At 36.7% G+C, this 14114-nt stretch overlaps 1 long non-coding RNA gene across 1 annotated transcript; it reads left to right on the forward strand.

Moving 5' to 3' along the window:
• Positions 1-10204: 10204 nt before the first annotated feature.
• LOC149092459 (uncharacterized) lies at positions 10205-10652 on the forward strand. The gene is made up of 2 exons (XR_016196205.1): positions 10205-10417; positions 10484-10652. It is a non-coding gene; the product is annotated as an uncharacterized LOC149092459 (long non-coding RNA).
• The last annotated feature ends 3462 nt before the right edge of the window (positions 10653-14114 follow it).

A 14114-nucleotide genomic window follows, 5' to 3' on the forward strand; every position in this document is an offset into this window, starting at 1 on the left:
TGCTTCGGTATACACATACATTTATACATCATGATTACGTTCTGAAAGTTTCATTACGATCGTACGTCTAGAAATTAAATTATTCCACAAATAAGTTCTCATAATATCGCCAACACTGCAGCGCAACCCAAGCGCAATCGCCTGTATATGCGTGTGTGTGTGTGTGTGTGCGTGTGTTTGTTTGTATGCGTGTGTGTGTATGTGTGCGTGTGTATGTGCGAATTATTATTGAAATATCAGGTGCTCGAAGGGTTCAGGGGATCCCGTAGTTGAGCAGTCTCGACTAGAGCTTTCTTACTTGTTATACCCTGAACCCATTGAAAATGGGAAATCAGGGTATAATGGTTTTGTGTAAAAGTATGTAACAGGCAGAAGGAATCATCGCAGACCCCACAAAGTATATATATTCTTGATCAGCACGATGAGCTGAGTCGATATAGCCCTGTCCGTCTGTCCGTCCGTCCGTCCGTCCGTATGAACGCCGAGATCTCAGAAGATATAAGAGCTAGAGAGCTGAAATTTTTTGTGCATACTCCTGTATACCATACGCAGTACGAGTTTGCTTTATTTTTTCGATAACTCATCCGATAACTTTTTTATCGAGAATAATCGAAAAATTGATTTTGTTTTTTGAGCCTCATAGGAATACTATTAGACATAGAGACTTCAGATTTACTGTGTATATATATATGATGAATACAAACATATTGTAATCAACAGATTTTGGATACCACGCCCCCTCCGCCTCCAATTTGCAAAAAACGTATTTCAAGTACTAGAGACTTGTGCTTTAGAATGTACACACATTTTGACCATATGATTACGCTCTGAAAATTTCATTAAGATTGCATGTCTACAAAAAAAGTTATTTATCAAATAAATTCTCATACTATTGCCCACACTGCAGCGCAGCCCAAGCGCAGTCGCTGCTTACTGCGCAGTTAGCAGAGCGCGGGCGCGTGAGGGTGGATGCATGTGCATGTATGTGTGCGTGTATAAAAGAAGTGCAGAATGATAGGAATATCAGCTTGGAGGGTTCAGGGTATCTCCTAGTCGAGCAGTCTCGACTAGAGTCTTCTTACTTGTTTTTGACTGTTTTTATGGTTCATTACACCTTGACAATGGGGGGAACGTTCGTTCTCTTTACTAGGAGAACTTCCGCTTTAAGTTGACCTGCTGTAAGAGTTAAATGAATTAAAATCGCGAACAGCATTCCGAATGCGTGACAAATTCTTATATCTACCCAAAAAGGTTTTGTCTTCTGTAATGAGATACCCTGTTAGAGTAATTGCTATGTAAATGCTATTAGGTAAACTAAGTTCGTTATTATAAAAATAGTTACATTTTATTAAAAATTAATTTAAACTTTAATGATTTTTTTATAGTTTTATATCCTGAACCCATTGAAAATGGAAAATCAGGATATAATGTTTTTATGAAAAGTATGTAACAGGCAGAAGGAATCATCTCAGACCCCATAAAGTATATATTCTTGACCGCGCCGATCTGAATTAATATAGCCCTGTCTCTCCGTCCGTCCGTCTGTCCGTATGAACGCCGTAAGAGCAAGAGAAATTATTTATGCATACTCGTGTATACCATACGCAGTACGAGTTTATCATATTTTTTCAATAGCTCATCCAATAACTTTTTATTGAGAATATTTAAAAATTTGATTTTGTTTTTAGAGCCTTATTGGAATATTATTAGACCTAGATTTCTTCAAAAGAAATCATTCAACAAATAAAATCTCATAATTTTTGCCCACACTGCAGTGTAGTCCAACCGAAGTCGCTGCCTACCTGGCAGCTATGCGTGAAAGTGGATGCATGTGTATGTATGTATGTGTGCATAAAATAAGAGCAGAATGATTAGAATATCAGATTCGAGGATTCAGGGTATCTCCTAGTCGAGCAGTCTCGACTAGAGCTTTCTTCCTTGTTACAGTTAACTTAATTTTTTAAATTTATTTTCAAAAATATATTTATATTGATTATTTTCAAATGCCTGTACTCCCACCATGTGCAGTTGCACTTAAATTATATCACTTGATCGAGCCATAATGAATTGAATGGAGCCCTGGACTGCAATTACTTCTGCTTCTCAGAAGTTGACAGCAGACGAATTAAAAATGTGTGCTCTGTAGCACATTTTTCAGCACATGGCAAAATATCTGTGCCAAGAGATTCAAATATTTTCTTTGGTTGCGATCTTATTTGTTAAAAGACACTTGAATCTGATTAATATGCTTTTTACGAGGCGGCCACCAAAAAGCGCGTAATTAAGCCGCTTATGTGGCAAAGGATAATAGGATGAGTTTCATCAGACGTGCCGTCTGTTGCCGCATTGTATTAACGCATAATTATACCCAACCTCTAGCAAATACGGGGTATATAGTTGTGGCTTGGTCAGACTTGCATTCAGGTTTGTCTTTGGTTTCTGATATACCTATGCAACAAACATCTGTTTGTTATACACTGAACCCATTGAAAATGGGAAATTAGGGTATAATGGTTTTGTTGAAGTGTATGAACAGGCAGAAGACCCCACAAAGTGTATATATTCTTGAAAATTATATCTCCTACATATTTAAAGCTAGAGTTTCGAAATTTTCAATATATGTATATTGAGATGCATTTTATATAATTTCGGTTAAACAATCAGATTTACATAGTAAGCTAACACTGCTTCTAATGTGTGTTTATGCGTGCGTGCGTATGCGTGTGGGTGCATGTGCGAATAATTCAGGCGGTCTCGTAGTCGAGAAGTGTGAAAATCTAATGACTATTAAGTTAATTACCTACTTCTTTGTTAAAAAGCGGATTTACTAAAAATTCTTTTTTATACCCTGAACCCATTGAGAATGGGAAATCAGGGTATAATGTTTTTGTGTAAAAGTATGTAACAGGCAGAAGGAATCATCGCAGACCATAAAGTATATATATTCTTGATCAGCACGACGAGCTGAGTCGATATAGCCCTGTCCGTCTGTCCGTCCGTCCGTCCGTCCGTATGAACGCCGAGATCTCAGAAGATATAAGAGCTAGAGAGCTGAAATTGTTTGTGCATACTCGTGTATACCATACGCAGTACGAGTTTGCTTTATTTTTTCGATAACTCATCCGATAACTTTTTTATCGAGAATAATCGAAAAATTGATTTTATTTTTCGAGCCTCATTGGAATACTATTAGACATAGAGACTTCAGATTTACTGTGTATATATATATGATGAATACAAACATTTTGTAATCAACAGATTTTGGATACCGCGCCCCCTTCGCCCCCAATTTGCAAAATACGTATTTCAAGTACTAGAGACTTGTGCTTTGAAATGTACACACATTTTGACCATATGATTACGCTCCAAAAATTTCATTAAGATTGCATGTCTACAAAAAAAGTTATTCATCAAAAAAAATTCTCATACTACTGCCCACACTGCAGCGCAGCCCAAGCGGAGTCGCTGCTTACTACGCAGTTAGCAGAGTGCAGGCGCATGAGAGTGGAAGTGCAGAATGATAAGAATATCAGCTTGGAGGGTTCAGGGTATCTCCTAGTCGAGCAGTCTCGACTAGAGTCTTCTTACTTGTTTTACATTAAAGTACATTATTATCAGCTGTAGTGATACTCAAGCTTTAAATCAAGATATTAGGTATGTATCATATCAATACAGCTTGTGGATCGTGAGATTATTCCTTTCATTACAATTTGATTATTACGTTTTAAATTATTTTTAATGTAATGATTTATTTTAGTCTACAGCGTATCCACTCATGCCGGGTATGCGACAGTCGAGTCGGCTCTTACTCTGCTTGGATGCGATACATGCTGTCCCTTTTCTTTGATTATGCTCGAACTTCGGTTGCCAGGCCAGCAATTTGTCAAACAAAGTTTACGACTGTGTTATCTCAAGCATTTAAATTACCGAAAAAATGGAACACAAATTACGTGTCAAAGAAAACCTTTGCCCTTTTGACGCCGAAGTCAACTTGTGGCGCTAATGTCGATGTGGAAGCTCTCCAGTTTCACTGTAGAGCATTTTAAATGCTTAATTTCTGCTGAAGGATGTCATAAAAGTATAAATCGACGAATATGTTCAAAGGCAGGCGAGCAGACAGGCAGGCAGTGCAAATTAAATGATGTCGACTTTACAAGCGATTTGATGGTCTCTCCGAGCACTCAACTGGGTCAATACTTGGAAGGAATAGCTGTGTGGCTTCTGTATACGCACACTCAAGCCGAAATATGAGTATGTATCTTTCTTTAATGATTTTCAGCGCTGTGGTAGGGCTGCTTTTGTGTAGACTACCAGTCGGAGCGAGCGTTCGGGGTAAAGTTGTAAATTTGACGCATTTTTTATACTCATTCACGAAAGTGAAATGAGTATATTGGTTTTGTCCAATGTCCGTCTTGCTGTCCGTCCGTCATCCTGTCCGACTGTCCGACTGTACGCAGTCTATTTCGGCGCTATATAAGCTTGAGACTTGAAATTTGGAACATATACTCGTGTATATCTCCGATTTGTAAAGTGTTACAATTTTCTGGATCCGCCCACTAGGGACGTGACAAATCGGAAAATGCATTTTCCGATATCTTTAAAGATATATGAAGATATTGTTATTTTGCAAATTTTTCTATATTTTCGGCACTATTGATGCTAGTAGAGACCTGAGATTTGGTATATATACGCATGTTGACCTCCAAAGTCCAACGAGCTATGATGGATTTCTTTTCGCCCAAAGGGGGCGTTTTTATCTCTAGCTAGAGCTAGAAGCTTCAAATTTGAATAGTTAGGTTACTAATAATCTCCTCTATCGATATCTCAAAAATAATTGTTAAGCCTCTTCAGGGGCGTGGCATATCCAAAAAAATCCTTGTAGTTTTCACATTTTTTGAGCGTAAGAATTCAAATTTTGAATTTAGGTTACCGTTACCGAAAATTAATTGTCTACGACCAGTGGGGGCGTGGCAAGTCGAGAAAACCTGAATTATTTACAGTATTAGAGCAAAACTTAGGTACTAAATTGCTGATGGGGTGTGAATGAGTCTTCCGCAGTCGGTAACGCCCGACTGCAACGTTCTTACTTGTCTAAAATTGATATTGAGCGACAGGCGTGGCCAGTACGACGAAGACACTTAAAGCAAGATGTCAGCCTCGTGAAATGATAGAAAAACTGAAAATTATAATTTAAATGAAATTCAATTAAATTCTATTGTGGCTGCTAGAATGATACATGGATACAGTTGAATGCGGCTTAAGGAATCTGTGGAATGATTGCAATGGATTGTATATGCAGAAGTAATTGTAAGTAATTAGGACATTTTAATTTGGATTTGTAAGATCGGGAATATGGCTGTCCCTGTGTCCGCTATAAAGATGAGTAAATTATCAATAAATAATGAATTGAATCGAAATCGATACCGAGCCGCTAATTGCAAATTCAATATTTTGAGACCTTATAATTGATTAATGAAAATAAAGCTAATCATTCAACTGAAATAATTTTAAAATAACATTTATGAAAAACTTCAAATGAACTCTGGAAACATAACTAAACTAAACAAAATAAACCTCCAAGCTGATAATCTAATCATTCTGTACTTCTTCACGTACGGATATGCGTACTACTAACTGCGCAGTAAACAACGATTGCGCGCTGCAGTGTGGGCAATATTATCAGAATTTATTAGTTGAATCATTTCACTTGTAGTAAGACTCTCATTATGAAACTTTCAGAACGTGATCATATGGGTAAAATGTGTATGTACATTGCGAAGTACAAGTCTCTAGTACTCGAAATATATTTTTTTACAGTTTGGGTGCGAAGGGGGCTTAGTATCCAAAATTTAATTACAAAATGTTTTTTTTCATTCGCGAGTCGAGTCGCGAATGTCTCGTTGCTAGTGTTCTTATCCTCAGACTGAAAAACCACGTAAGCACAGCACCAACGCTCGTGCCTTTGTTCCCTTTTTCACATCCCAACAACAGTCGCGCCACATTCGGCTGAAGCATCTCTCTCGCTCTCGAGACTCGAGCCTCGTTCTCGGCATAGAACTTACCGCTAACCGTTGTTTCTCTTTTGTCATTTGCTTCTTGTTTTACAACGTCGCAAAGAAGTATCGCAACATTGTGTCAGACTGACTGTCGCGGCAACGCATCAATACATTGTCACGTCATGTCAAATTCCCATGTTAATTACATAAATCTCTGCTACTTGTTTGATTTTCCATTTTCAATGGGTTCAGCGTATAAAAAGCTTTAAATCAAGTGCACACAATTCTATTATTTTCCCTTTGAGTTGTTTCTCCAGCACATCTGTTTCTATTCTTTAAATATAATTCTATGAAACGTGATTAAATCTGTCGGTTAATTTACGCAATCATCTACATAGATGACTGAGTAGCACGTTTCTGACATCAATTTGCATAAAGTCTGACAACTATCAGCACTTGGGTTGAGGGACGCAGCTGACTCGATTATGGAAGCTCATTGACTGTCTCTGACCTAGTCATAAACATTTTAAAAGCTGTCTTGGCTGCTGTCTTAATCGGCGTCCTCATAGTTTGGCCTAATTGCCAGCCCCAACTAGCAAAGTTAACGTGACGCAGATGAGACTAGCAGCTAAACAGCATTTTTAATGGATGGGCCAGCTCATGCATAAGTGTATCAACACAGAGTTTAAAGCGTTTACATGGAGTAAACATAAACATTATGCCAAGTCTACTTACCTCCAAACTTTGCTTATGTGAAAACGAAATAAAATTGAATACATTCTTAGGCATTCCGGTCCTGATGGATTGAATCGATCGATATAAAAATAAAAATATAATGAAATATTAACTTTTAATTCCTATATAATATACGCAGTGCGACACTATATACATTCTATTAGTTTCGGATTCTTTTTCCATTTCTCTTCCAAAAAATATGTGTTTAAAAGGAGTATGTTGGGATGCCCCTAACATATATATAAGCAACAGAAAAATTGCAAAGAGTTTTTTGTTGGTTTGTTGTTGCGAATAAATTGAATATGTCTACAGCATATTTACATTCATATTTCATTCGCATGAAAATTAAGTGACTTACCGTTTCAACACAATGAAACATCATGTTCTTATACTACTACTTAAATGGTTAAAAGTGTGACTACATATCGTGGGTGTGTATTAATGATTTTATATTGGTCGTTTCCTGTAGGTATATACCAGTCAGGTAATGCCGACTAAAACACTACTAGCTTCTACTTTTGTGCTAACTTTTGACAATATTTGGTTTGTTAAATTCTCAAATGTTCATATACATATGTTCGTATACCCGTTTCAATATCGCCACAATTTTCTCTCTCTGTTTTCTCCTCTCTACATAGCGAATAGTTTAGCAGAGTTTCCAGATAAAAAGTTGGATTTAACAGCGGCACAAAGTAACAAGTAAGAAAACTCTAGTCGAGAGCGCTCGACTAGATACTACCCTGAACCAAACTAATAGAAAAGCACATTTAGTATGGTTCAAATTTCAATTTCGATGTATTTAAAAATATAAATGAAATAGAAAACTCATAATTAAATATATAAAAATTTTGAAACAATTAAAAAAAAAGAGAATTACGACACGCTCAGGGTTTGAACCCGAGTCCTCGTGATCAAGCGCCGCGCTTTCTACCTTGACGCCACCCTTCTGTTTCAATTTTCAATGTCAAAACTGAAATAGATTCACTGCTACAGCGCCATCTACCAAATCTAAGTCAAACTAACTGCTGATGTGACTTTAAGAATGTGCAAGAACAACCAAACTAATAAAAACGTACATATAGTATGGTTAAAATTTCAATTTCGATTTTTGAAAAAATATAAGAGAAATTTAATCAAATATATAAAAATTTTGAAGCAATTAAAAAGAAAACTACAACACGCCCAGCAGGATTTGAACCATAGACCTCGCGATCAATCGCCGCGCCCTCTACCATGACGCCACTCCTCTGATCTTATTCGCAATGTCAAAACTGAAATAGATTCACTGATGCAACGCCATCTAGCAGAACTAAACGAAACTAACTGCTGATGTGATTCTAAGAATGTGCTAGAAGATGTTTGAATGTATGTGTGCACACGTATTGGAAAACTGCTGTTGCTGCAGCACGTGCGTTTGTTAATTGGCCAAACATTTTGTTATTTTTTAAAGTCGATTGACTAAACCGAATTTAATGAAACTTTCAGCATATGATCTTCATATTCTATTGAATATTTGGCATTTAAAAAAGAACATGTCAAATCATTCACAATTAGCTATACTAGAATCTGACCTTCACTGGGGATTCTGAATTTGGAGCCGGTATCCAAAATATAACAAAAATCGAAATTGTATAAAATGCATTGGAATATATTTTTAAAATTTGGAGACTATAGCTCTAAAAATGTAGGAGATATAAATTTATAACCTATTGCGCTTGGGTTGCGCTGCAGTGTTGGCAATATTATGAGAACTTATTTGTTGAATAATTTAATTTCTAGACGTACGATCCTACTGAAACTTTCAGAAAGTAATCATAATGTTGAAATGTATGTGTATACCGAAGCACAAGTTTCTAGTATTTGATATACGACTTTTACAAAGATGAGGGTGAGGGGGTGGATTTAGGGGTGGGGGGTAAATTTGAACAAAAACCGAAATTGTATAAAATACATCTTTATATACATTTTAAATTTGGAGACTCTAGCTTGAAAGATGTAGGAGATATAATTATTTAAGTGATCTTCGATAAGGTTTTTTATCGATAAAAAAGTATCGGAATGAGTTATCGTTTTTTAGTGATAAACTCGATATCCGCGCTGTATTTACGGACATTTTAAAAAAAAGTTGAGGTCTCTAGCTCTTGTATCTTCTGAAATCGACGCGTTCAAACATACGGACGGACGGACGGACGGACGGACGGACAGACAGACGGACAGGGCTAAATCGACTCAGCTCGTCGCCCTGATCAAGAATATATATACTTTGTGGGGTCTGCCACGCCTCCTTCTGCCTGTTACATACATTTTAACAAAACCATTATACCCTGATTTCCCATTTTCAATGGGTTCAGGGTATAAAAATTTGTTGGCCAACACCGCTTGAAACTGTGTTTGCGCCCAGTTTTTAACTGCTTGCCCGCAGGTTCGGTTAATTTAAATAAATACTCTGCCGATTCCACTGCGCTTTGAATATTTGCGCTCTGAAACTATCTTTCAACCAATGCTTTGACTAGAGCATGGGCACGTTGTGCGAATTGCTATGCAAATATTCGTATTGCATGCCAGTCGACAAAAGCCACTCGAAGGTATTGAATTCTTGTATATGGTATTTCCATTTCAATTTCTATTATGTACACTTGATTTTATTTCTCATTCATATTTGACAAGAGTCAGCGGAGACTACACAAGGTCAAAGCCAAAGACTCAAAATGTCTCTGAAATGTTTACAAACTATACTACATATTATATGTTGTCTAATACAAATTTTTGGGTGTCATAAGTATAAAATTTGGAAGCTCCCGCTTCAAAAAGCATGGACAAATTATTAACTGCATAAATCCGAGGACATAATCAAGTATATGCTTCAAATTACCGGTTTTCAAATTACTGGTTTGCATTTATGTGTAGACAGGACAGACATTGCACAAAACTAAATTGGACAATTCATTTTCGCGAATGAGAATGGAAGCTCTAGCTCTTTAGAGCTACACTTTTAGGTGTAGGAGATATAATTAAATAACTAGCTTTCGATAAGGTTTTTAACCCATAATTAAATATCGGGAGTAGTTATCGATTTTTAGTGATAAACTCGATATGTGCGTGATATACACGGACCTAGGAAAAAGAATTTCAAGTCTCTAGCTCTTATATCTTCTGAAATCGACGCGTTCAAACATACGGGCAGATGGACGGACGGCCGGACAGACAGACAGACGGACAAGAATATATATACTTTGTGGGGTCAAGAATATCTGATCAAGAATATATATTTTGTTACATACATGTTACATACTTTTAACAAAACCATTATACCCTGGTTTCCCATTTGCAATGGGTTCAGGAAATAAAAAAAATTGAAATGTGTTATAGATACCCTTCTTCTCTTTTCCAGTACACAATAAAATTAACTAAAACTTATGATTCACATGAATATTGTTATTATTTTCTAGAAGTACAGTAAATGTGGTGTTTCATATGATTTAGTTCTAGTACAAATAACTAATCTGATACGTTTCGACCGTGTCCGACTAGAGGTCATGCAAATTTATTTTGTGAAATTGATACATTATGGATACGTGTATTAATTTCAATTCGTTGCAGTCATGCTTTCAAAAAGGTATAAAATGGAAGGCTTAGGCCCGACTGATATCTTCGTTTTAAAGGAAGCTACAATCAACATGAAACTGGTAAGAAAGCAAATTTGTTTACTCACTTAAAAGTAACAATCTTATATTGGTTTCTCTTACACACAGATTCTGCTTACTGCTGTGCTGGCTGTCTTAGCATCGGGCTGCTATGCTACTGCTGGTGGCCCTTTGCCTCCTAGGCAAGACCTACCACCACCACCAGATAATTAAAAGCTAGAGCTGGTTTTCGATATATAATGTCTATTAAAATATACAAATCATAATGCAAATATAACTTTTGAACTGGTCAAATTATTCACTGTGGCAATTGAAACTGGGTCTACAAATTAGTTTTTAATTTGTCCAGTTTGAACCCGTAGAACTTATTTTTTAGGAACTGACCGAAGACGATTCAATTCTTTACGCATGGCTGTCGGTGAATACCTGATCGATCTTATAAAGATCAAAATTACTATCTCAATTAGAGAGAAATTCAAGAAAGTCGGACGGACATACGAGCCTCCGAACGTTACCGACTGCAGAAGACTCATTCACATCCCATCAGTAATTTAGTAGATAAGTTTATATCTAATACTGTAGAAAATTAAGTTTTTCTTGATTTGCCACGCCTCTAAAGGCGTAGATACATTTTTAGCCAGTTCTTGGAACGAGCTATTTGTAATCGAACTACAAAATATGAATGCTTACACTCCAAAAATGTGAAAAATACAGGGTATTTTTCGATATGTCACGCCCTTAAGGAGGTGTAACAATTATTTGGGGTAGAGGAAGTTACCACTTTATTGAATCATAAAATTAGCTCACGCGCAAAATTTTAACTTTCTTAACGCTCCCAATTTAAAATCTGTAGTTTCATTAGCGCCGAAATAAACTTCGTTCATACGGACGGACGGGTGGACAGCAAGACGGACATTCACATTTCGAAATGAGTATAAATAATATTCATTACTGTTTCGTAAATACAATTCTCTTCTATTGGTAGAAAAGTAGGAAAGGCAAAACTTTACTAAGCTTAATTTGGAACATATGTACATTCAGACAATTGCGTCCAGCAATAGTACTCGAGCTCAAGGCTCGAATGAATAAGTTGATCAGTTGAGAAATTAAGGTAATTATTTAGATTCATCAGCTTGCAAATCTCTTGGTTTCTTATCCATTGCAACTGGAAGTTAGGGTTTGTTATCGAAATCTGATAAATCGCGACAAAGTCCAGTTAGATGATAGCAGGGAAGCTGCACTGGCGAATAATTACGGTAGGAACTGTCGAGTTCAGTCGAACCAAGTCCGTTCCTTTCCTTTATGGCCAAATCTGGGCAATAAAACTTGTAAGCTGAAAATAAAAATTCAGTTTTGTAACCCCATTCCCGTACAGACATAAAAGATAATATTAACTGAATAATCAAACTTAATTTCACAGATACATGCTCCCATATTGTACACACTTGAGCTGCAGACATTAAAACACAACATCAGACATTTCGCTGGGCAATCGGTGCAATAAATATTAAATAAACATTATATGCGACATTATAGGCCGACAGCGAGAAACATACCAAAATAAAGTGACAGAAAGTCCCATATAAGCTGAGGCCCGAGATTGTTTCTCACTCATTCGTATTACTTTTATATAAAAATCCAACAATTTTATTTTAATGCCTTCAGTCTTTAGCCGCAAATTATTATACCCTGAACCCATTGAAAATGGGAAATCAGCCCTGTCATTATTACAGGGTATTTTTTAATATGCCACACCCCTAAAGAAGCGTAAGAATATTATTTGGGGAATCAATACAGGAGGCTAACACTTTATAAATCGGAGATACACACGAGTATATATTCCAAATTTTAAGTCTCTGGCTTCAATAGCGCCGAAATTGACTGCGTTCATACGGACGGGCAGCAAGATGGACATTGCACAAAACCAATATACTCATTTCACTTTCGTGAATGAGTATAACAAGTAAGGACGTTGTAATCGGGCGTTACCAACTGCAGAATACTCATTCACACCTCAAAAGCAATATAGTAGCCAAGCTTAGCTCTAATACTGTAGAAAATTCTCGATTTGCCACGCCCCTACTGGGCGTAGACACTTTATTTTTGGCCAGCTCAAGCTAACCTTACGGTTAGGCTAGGTTACGCTAGCTGCAAAATTTGCATGCTTAAGTTCCAAAAAACGAAAAAATCACAGGGTATTTTTTGATATGCCACTTCCATAAAGAGGCGTAACAATATTATTTCTTCTTCTAGCTATTATACTTTAGGAGATATAAACTTTTGCGGTTTGCCACGCCTATATACACCACAACACTTTGGTCTTGGGAGGTCAACCCAAGTATATGTACCAAATTTGAGGTCTCTAGCATCAATAGTGTCCAAAATATAGCAGAATTTGTAAAATAACTATGTCTTCAGGTCCGATTAGCCACACCCCTAAAAGGCGTAGACACAGTTTTTTCAGCAATAGAATATATATAGAATATATAGAATTATAACATTAGCTTACGTGCAAAATTTTAATGTTCTAGCTTGAAAACTCTAAAGGATACTGTTTTATCCGATTTACCACGCCCCTAATGGGCGTAGATATATATGGGTGGTCGATGCGGATCTACATTCCAAATTTCATTTTTCTAGCTCCCCAACTAAAATAATAATAGCAGCACATCAATCTGCTATGATCGGGAACATTTTAACACTTAATAAATCGGAGATATACATGATATACAGTAAAATTTAAATTTGTTCGCGACGATCAGCTTTCTTCTGAATAAAATATCAAGAGTTTGCAAGAGTTTTTCATGCTCTTTTTACAGCACTTCTTCATAACCTAATTTGAATACCATTGTTTTTATACCCTAAACCCATTGAAAATGGGAAATCAGGGTATAATGGTTTTGTTAAATGTATGTAACAGGCAGAAGGAGGCATAGCAGACCCCATAAAGTATATATATTCTTGATCAGGGCGACAATCTGAGTCGATTTGGCCCTGTCCGGCCGTCCGTCCGTCCGTATGTATGTATGAACGCGTCGATCTCAGAAGATATAAGAGCTAAATACTTCAACATTTTTTTAAAATGTCCGTATATTGCGCGTGCATATCGAGTTTATCACTAAACAAGTAAGAACGTTGCAGTCGGGCGCTACCGACTGCGGAATACTCATTCACATCCCGCGGAAAACTCTTTTTTGTAAATTGCAAATTTTGTTATTTTAGCTTATTTTATATTTTTTAAATATTTAAATTTTATTTTTATATTTTGCATATGTTTTTGAAAATGCCTTAGGTTTTGTTAAAAATTTACCTCCCACCACTAAATCCACCCCCTCACCCTCATCTTTGTAAAAGTCGTATATCAAATACTAGAGACTTGTGCTTCGGTATACACATACATTTTAACATTATGATTACGTTCTGAAAGTTTCATTACGATCGTACGTCTAGAAAAATTAAATTATTCAACAAATAAGTTCTCCTCATATTGCCAACACTGCAGCGCAACCCAAGCGCAATAGCCTGTATATGTGAGTGTGTGTGTGTATGCGTGTGTTTGTTTGTATGCGTTGGTGGTGTGTGTGTGGTGCGTGTGTATGTGCGAATTATTATTGAAATATCAGTTTGCTCGAAGGGTTCAGGGGATCTCGTAGTCGAGCAGTCTCGACTAGAGCTTTCTTACTTGTTATACCCTAAACCCATTGAAATGGGAAAAAAATCAGGGTTATAATGGTTTTGT

The sequence above is a fragment of the Drosophila navojoa genome, chromosome 2, assembly GCF_054131105.1.
Source record: "Drosophila navojoa isolate 15081-1374.11 chromosome 2, UAZ_NAV_1.0, whole genome shotgun sequence".
Classification (NCBI taxonomy): domain Eukaryota; kingdom Metazoa; phylum Arthropoda; class Insecta; order Diptera; family Drosophilidae; genus Drosophila; species Drosophila navojoa.